Source organism: Myotis myotis, unplaced genomic scaffold (genome assembly GCF_014108235.1).
Source record: "Myotis myotis isolate mMyoMyo1 unplaced genomic scaffold, mMyoMyo1.p scaffold_m19_p_17, whole genome shotgun sequence".
NCBI classification, from domain to species: domain Eukaryota; kingdom Metazoa; phylum Chordata; class Mammalia; order Chiroptera; family Vespertilionidae; genus Myotis; species Myotis myotis.
The window spans coordinates 21403777-21410289 of record NW_023416321.1 but is presented as its reverse complement, the minus strand read 5'-3'; positions in this window follow the sequence as shown (position 1 = coordinate 21410289).

Genomic DNA, 6513 nt, shown 5'->3' with positions numbered 1-6513 from the left:
ATTAATTAGATTGATTGTGGTAATCATTTCACAAAATATCAAAACATCATATTGTTTTGATACATCTTTTACTTGTCAATTATATCTCACAAAGTTGGGAAAATCCCAGATGCACTGTAAATCTAAATGAGAATAGTTAAACAATAAAGTTACTAGAGGATTTTTTTTAAAGTGAATATTTTCACTCTTAAATAGAAATCATTATTACATCCTATAATTATTACTTTATTTATAAAATGCTTGACATTAACTCATTCTTAATATAATTTGCAATATGAATTAGAAAAATTCAGTTTCTTCATAAAATATAAAATAATAAATATCTTTCCTCTAAAACTCACTGGTCAGAAAACAAGGACAACTATCTAATTCCATCTACTCAAAACTTTTAAAACAGATTAAAATGCTAAATCCACCTTAACCCTTAACTGATGAGGATTTTATTTCTAAGGCTGCAATAATTTCATTTGTGGCCAAGTCTCAATACCAGGAGCAGACAGATTATCAAAGACATTCTGAGATCAGTATGAAGCACATTCTGCTTAAACCAATTATGATGAAATTGTTAGATTACACATGACAGCTGATACCATACATCTCATAGCCATTAAATTTATTTAATCACAATAATAATAGAAATTGAACAAGAAAGATGTCACACCTATAAATCTTTTGGAAAATAAAAATCTTAGATGAATATTTTACAAATAAAATTCTGTGGGTCAGCAAATAGGATTCTAAGAAAATATGTTGTAGAGAAAATGTGAATGTATAAACATGTTGTTTAAAAATTATACCTTTATGATTATTTTCTGCTTATTTTTATCAAGGGAAAGCTAACATGTAAGTTTAATTAATATATGTAATATTTTCCCCTCTGTATCATTTCATCAATAAAAGTGGATAAAATATATCAAGGTAAAAGAGCAATGCTTACAAAATTCTCATTTCTATACACTTTTAACACATAGATTCTCAATGGTGCTCTATAACATACACAAGAAGAAACTAATAAATATAAATAGCAATTATTACATGCATTCTTCAATATAAAAACCTGTTTTGAACTAAGAAGAATTCATATGAGCTTTTTCTAAGATTGTACTTCATTGTGTGCTTGCATAATAATAAGATCCAATCTGTTAGAAAACAAGTAAAGGACAAATTAATAAGGTCATAATTTGGTCTAATGATGCTTAATACAGTTTTAGCAATCTGCTCAAGACAAAGGTGACCACTCAGACATAGCCAATTATGCATTTGTGTGGCAGATGAAATCTTTTGTGATGAATCTGATTAACATTCAATAATAAACATACAGGCTGAGAAAATGACCACGCACCTCCTGCAAACATCAACTAAGGCTTTGTTAAGATTGAGGTCAGCCTGGTATTCCAGAAAGGCGCATTAAGATAAAAAGTTTATCAAATGTGTTAACATGGATCCCTCTTAAAAAACACAAAACCCCTATTACACAAAGGTCACCTTTTAGCAGCTGATTTGTCTGATCAATTAGGAAAATAATAGGCCAACCTTCTTTACGAGTCACATGTATTTAATTTTTAGAGAAGTTTTAAATCAATTTGGTTTAATCTCCAAACACTGGAAACGTAATAAAATCATGCCATAGAACATTTAGCAGTTCCACTGCTTAAGTTTTTCCACCAATGACCCTTTCTGAGTAACTTGAAGTGATTCTGTTTTACTCGTACATACATTCCTAAAATGCCTTAGATCCAATTAGGCTTGATCATTGTTTCTTATCTAAGTAAGCATGAATCAATAAAGTATGAAAGAGGTTAGATGAGGATACAACAAACTGTACTTTAAAAATACATTATGTAAGAATAGCATACATATAGAAAAGTACACAAATAAGAGTTCCCTAAATTTTCACAACGAACACGTCCCATTAACCAATAACTGGGTTTTTAAAAACTAAATATCAAGAAACAGCATCCTGGAAGCCCCTTCAGTCACCAGATCCCTCCGTGCCAGCCCAATAACCTGACTTTATTTTTATGTTGATTTCCAAGAAGAAGGGAGATGGCCCTAACCAGTTTGGCTCAGTGGATAGAGCATCGGCCTGTGGACTCAATGGTCCCAGGTTCAGTTCCGGTAAGGGCATGTACCTTGGTTGCGGGCACATCCCCAGTGGGGAGTGTGCAGAAGGCAGCTGATCAATGTTTCTCTCTCATCGATGTTTCTAACTCTCTGTAAAAAATCAATAAAATATATTTTAAAAAAAAAAAAGAAGAAGGGAGATGGAGAGATAGAAACACCAATGATGAGAGAGAATCATTGATTGGCTGCCTCCTACATACTCCCCATTGGGGGGGATCAAGCCCACAACCCTGGCATGTGCCTTGACCGGGAATTGAACAGTAACACTCCTGGTTCATAGTTCAACACTCAACCACTAAGCCACACCGGTTGGGCTAACCTGACTTTAAACAATATAAATTAGTTTGGCCTGTTTATGAATTTGCTCTTTGATTTCTTCATTAACCCATTGGTTGTTTAGTAAGTAGGATGTTTAGCCTGTACATGTTTGCTTTCTAGTTTTCTTCTTGTAATTGATTTCTAGTTTCATATCATTGTGGTCAGGAGTGTTGCTTGATATGATGTCTTTTTAAATTAATAAAATTGTTTTATCATGTGATCCTGGAGAATGTTCCATGTGCACTTGAAAAGTATGTGTATTTTGTTTTTGGCTAGTGTTCTGTAAACATCTATTAGGTCCATCTGGTATAATCTGTTAAGGCCAACGTTCCCTTGTCGATTTTCTGTCTGGATGGTCTCTCATTGTTGTATATGGGATGTTAAACTCCCCTACTATCATTGTAATACTGTCTATCTCTCCCTTTATGTCTGTTAATATTTGCTTTATGTATTTAGGTGCTATGTTGGATGCAGAGATATTTATAAGTGTAATGTCCTCTTCTTTGATTGATCCCTTTTCCATTATATAATGCCACTATTTTTCTCTTTTACATTCTATACCAAAAACATAAATTTGAAAGTATAAATATAAGTGCAGTTAACCCTTGAACAATGTGGGGTTAGGGATGGAGACTCCCCATAGTTGAAAGTCCACATATAACTTTAGACTACCCAAAAAGTTAAGTTGTTCCTCAGTACGTATTCACAAGAGATTGGTCCCAGGGCTCCCTGTGGATACCAAAATACGAGGATGCTCATACTCTTCCCTCCACCTGAAAATCTTAATATCTTTCAGAAAAGTTTTATAATTTTCATCACATAGGTTCTAAACATTTTCTAAATTTCAGTGGACTTTTCCATCTTGTATGAAAAATTCAAAATAGCATGACACATTCTTAAATACATAAAAGTGAAAATATCTTGAATATTAATTATTTCAGTTCTTTCCTCCTTGGATAGAAGTCATCATAATTATGGCTTTTGTCACAAAGATATATTGTCTTACAAAAAATCAGGAGTTGCCATCTTAAACATAGAGTTATATACTCATTAAGAAAAATTTGAAGTGATACCAGATATCAAACTGTATTACAAAGCCACTGTTCTTAAAACAGCTTGGTACTGGCTCAAGAACAGACATATAGATCAATGGAATAGAATAGAGACCCCAGAAATCGACCCAAACCACTATGCCCAATTAATATTCGACAAAGGAGGCAAGAGCATACAATGGAGTCAAGACAGTCTTTTCAATAAATGGTGTTGGGAAAATTGGACAGATACATGCAAAAGGATGAAACTAGATCACCAACTCACACCATACACAAAAATAAACTCAAAATGGATAAAAGACTTAAACGTAAGACGGGAAACCATAAAAATACTAGAGGAATCCACAGGCAGCGAAATCGCAAACATATGCCGAAGAAATTTCTTCTCTGATAATGCTCCTAGGGCAACGGAAACTAAAGAGAAAATAAACAAATGGGACTACATCAAAATAAAAAGCTTTTGCACAGCAAAGGAAACCATCAACAAAACAACAAGAAGACCCACTACATGGGAGAATATATTTGCCAATGATACCACCGATAGGGGTTTAATTTCCAACATTTACAGGGATCTCATGAAACTTAACAAAAGGAAGATAAACAATCCAATAAAAAAATGGGCAACGGACCTAGATAGACACTTTTCGAAAGAGGACATACAGAAGGCCGAAAGACATATAAAAACCTGCTCAAAGTCACTAATTATACGAGAGATGCAAATCAAAACGACAATGCGTTATCATCTCACACCTGTCAGAATGGCTATCATCAACAAATCAACAAACAACAAGTGTTGGAGAGGATGTGGAGAAAAAGGAACACTTGTGCACTGCTGGTGGGAATGCAGACTGGTGCAGCCACTGTGGAGAACAGTATGGAGCTACCTCAGAAGACTAAAAATGGAACTCCCATTTGACCCAGTGATCCCACTACTAGAAATATATCCCAAGAAACCAGAAACGCCAATCAGAAAGGATATATGCACCCCTATGTTCATAGCAGCACAATTCACCATAGCTAAGATTTGGAAACAGCCTAAGTGCCCATCAGCAGATGAGTGGATTAGAAAACTGTGGTACATATACACAATGGAATACTATGCTGCGGTAAAAAAAAAGGGAACTCTTGCCTTTTGCAACAGCATGGATGGAACTGGAGAGCATTATGCTAAGTGAAATAAGCCAGTCAGAGAAAGATAAATACCACATGATCTCACTCATTTGTGGATTATAGAGAACAACATAGACTGATGAAAAGGGACAGATCCAAAGACTGAGAAACAGAGATCAGGCTATCAATCCCCAGAAGGAAAGTAGGGGAGGGCGGGGGTAAGGGGAAGAGATCAACCGAAGGACTTGTATACATGTATATAAGCCAAACCATTGGACATGGACAACAGGGGGATGGGAGTATGAGTGTGTGTGTGGGGGGGAGGTTGGGGGTTAATGGGGGGGGATGAGGACACATTTGTAATACCTTAACTAATAATAATAAAAAATAAAAACGAAAAAGAAAAATTTGAAGTGGTTATTTTGAAATTATGGTGTCAGTGTTAGGGTTTTAAGATTAAAATAGAAATGTACTAAGAGATTTGCATAATAACAAATATGTAGAAAATTGACTCACTGGAAAAAAATACAAAGAAAATTGATTCATTGGAGAAAATAGCCAATATATTTGAATCGGGCAATTATTTAAAATAATTACTGAAAGTTTTAGATGATCAATGTATAATAAAGTATAATTGCTTAATCCTTTCACTAAAGATCAGTAAATCCGTGTGAATGGTTTCTCAACAGTATCAAGATATCTTCTAAAGAATCTAGAAGTTTAAAAAGATAAATTCTAAGGATAACAACAAACAAAATTTCTGATGCTTTAATGAAATGAAGAATGAATTATTAAAAAGAGCATTTTTGCCCAGCTGGTGTGGCTCAGTGGTTGAGCATCAACCTATGAACCAGGAGGTCATAGTTCCATTCCTGGTCAGGGCACATGCCTGGGTTTGCCTCAGTCCATAGTGTGGGGCATGCAGGAGGCAGCCAATCAATGATTCTCATCATTGATGTTTCTCTCTCCCTCTCCCTTCCTCTCTGAAATCAATAAAAGTATGTGTGTGTGTGTGTGTGTGTGTGTGTGTGTGTGTGTGTATAATTTTAGTGTATATTTTTTAAAAGAGCATTTTATCCTCACCCAAGGATATGTTTTTATTACTAGAGGCCCATTGCACGGGATTCATGCACTGGTGGGAGGAGTGACCTGCAGGGATCAGCCCACTGTGGGAGCGCCACTCATCCTGATCAGCCAAGCGCTGTGGACCCACGCTCTGAGTGGCTGCTCCCTGGTCTGTCATCTTCCGCAGAGCTGGAGCACTCACCTCTCCAGGGGACCCAGTTGGGGCCGGGCCCATGGACAACAGCACTGAGAGGCAACAGAGTAGGCCTCAGTACCGCGGTGGCCACGAACCTGCCTCCTAGGCTCCAGGGTCAGCTCTGTGAGCCTGGCAGCAGCGCTGCACAGCCTGCGGGCATCCGGAGGAGGCGGCAGGAAGGAGGAGGAGCCCAGGGTGAGGAGGCGATGATCGCAGACCAGGTTCCTGCCCATTGGCCCAGGGTTCCCAGCCGGAGCAGCCGCTCATCCCCATCAGCCAAGCGGCGCTCCCATTGTGATAGCACACTGACCACTAGGGGGCAGCTCCTGAATTGAGCGTCTGCCCCCTGGTAATCAGTGCACATCATAGCAACTGGTTGACTGGTTGTTCTGGTCCTTCCACCATTCGGTCGCTGGGCTTTTATTGTATAGGGTTATTATTATTATTACTACTATTGATTTTAGAGAGAGAGGAAGAGAAACATCAATCAGTTGCCTCCCACACTTGCCCTGATCAGGGATTGAACTCACAACCTAGGTATGTGCCCTGACAGGGAATAGAATCCAAAACTTTTTGGTACAGGGGATGACGCTAGCACCAACTGAGCCACCTGGCCGAGCTAAAAAAAGCATTTTTAAATGAGAGATG